Source organism: Oryzias melastigma, linkage group LG23 (assembly GCF_002922805.2).
Source record: "Oryzias melastigma strain HK-1 linkage group LG23, ASM292280v2, whole genome shotgun sequence".
NCBI lineage: Eukaryota > Metazoa > Chordata > Actinopteri > Beloniformes > Adrianichthyidae > Oryzias > Oryzias melastigma.
The window spans coordinates 17,134,366-17,136,024 of NC_050534.1; the positions used below are offsets into that span (position 1 = coordinate 17,134,366).

Below are 1,659 nucleotides of genomic sequence, written 5' to 3' on the forward strand. Positions count from 1 at the left end.
GCTCAGCCAGTTAAAACGTGTCAAACCGTGTCTGACATCTGTCGGCAGATGAGAACAACCTCGGCTGCGTGTCCCTATTTCATATGCCTGCTTTATAATGCAACCCCGCTGCATCTCACCACACCAACGCCTCAGCTGCTACAGGAGCCACATTGTTAAATAATTCAGCAGCGGCATGTTTCTAAAACCTGAACCACTGCCACTCAAGTCGGTGCTGATTCGGGCCGACACGTTGAGACGGGGGGCTTTTTAGGGGCTTAAGCCAAAATGTTCACATTTGATTGTGTGAAGTAGATTTTTACAGCATCCGATTTGGGCAGATATTTCTTATTTTTGAAAAAAAAATGTATTGATCTGTTTTTTTTTTTTTTTTTCCTGCATTTTTTTAAAGGCTCACTCGAGTGAAAATCATGTTTTTGTGGCATTTTTTTCTGATGATGGAGGCTAAATATAGAAAATTAAGCTGAATATTTCTGAATTCAAATTGAATCAAATAAGCCACAGTCGGCAGGTTTGTGCTCCAATCTGTTGCATCCACATAAATACATCTTCATGAAAACTGAAAACTACAGCTGGATTATTCAGTTTTTGTTGCACCGGTAATATTAGCGGGAGAGAGTGTGAGCAAAGGGATGACGGGAAATAAGGGCAGGCTCACTCCGCCCACAACTCAGAGGTGAATTACTGATGAACTCCAGCAAATGTGCAGAAACTGTCCAATAAAACGTCACGTTAGTTAAATTTTTTTTGGCTAAAAACGTCCCAATCATAATCAAAAGACACTTTGAAAATAGTTCAAAAGACGATCAAAGTATAAAATGTATAGAAGATATTTTCTTAATGCAAAATTAAGAAATATGAAGGTTTAGCCTCTTTATTGGATGAACAAAAAAAAACTTTATCTCCATATCTTCACCTTTATAACGCACTCTATTTCGCTTGTTTGATCAAATACTTTCTAAATTATCACCTATTCTTGCACAAAAACTAAAGTTGTTCCACAGACGGCTTGCCCAGTAGATGTCAGTAAAACATTCTTTCCTTTAGTTCTGTTTTCTCTGTTGACTGGATAGGAGGTGATGAAAATAACAAGCTTCAAACACCAGTTAATGTCCTGTCAGCTCAGAGAAACTCTGGATGTTGGAGGAACGTTTTTAAGTGCAGATCAGTTTGATCAAGATGCTTTCAGAGCAGAAAGAATGAGCCAAATATTGTTTTTGTCAATGAATTTTAGTTTTCACGTCAAAAAGACATGAAAAATAGCCATAAAAAGGATAATTATTGCTGTATTTTTGTGCATTTTATGTTATTTAGGAACATTTTGAATACATTTAATGGCTTAATTTGGTGCCAAAAGCAGAGTACTTCATTAAAAAAAGAAAAATATCTTGCTTTATGTGTTTTAAGCTAAGTTCTGACTCAATCAAACACCATAAACAATTTTATTTGCTTTAAAATAGGACCTTAAAGCTATAAAAATAAAATGTACTGTCTTTTTCTCGGAGTTACGCAATCCAAAGACGCGCTTGATTTTCCTTCTTTTAGCTTTTCCTTATAGATGTTAAATAATTATGAATAAAAGGGCAAATAACTGATGATGGTGGGAAAGCCAGCTGACTTTCTGAAGCCTCTCACTGCTCCTCTGTCGCTTCATCCGTC

General features: G+C 36.5%; 1 protein-coding gene across 1 annotated transcript in view; it reads left to right on the forward strand.

Moving 5' to 3' along the window:
- chrm2a (cholinergic receptor, muscarinic 2a) overlaps positions 1-1,659 on the forward strand; it is a 126,936-nt gene that overhangs the window by 14,793 nt on the left and 110,484 nt on the right. The gene's annotated exons all lie outside the window — the stretch shown is intronic.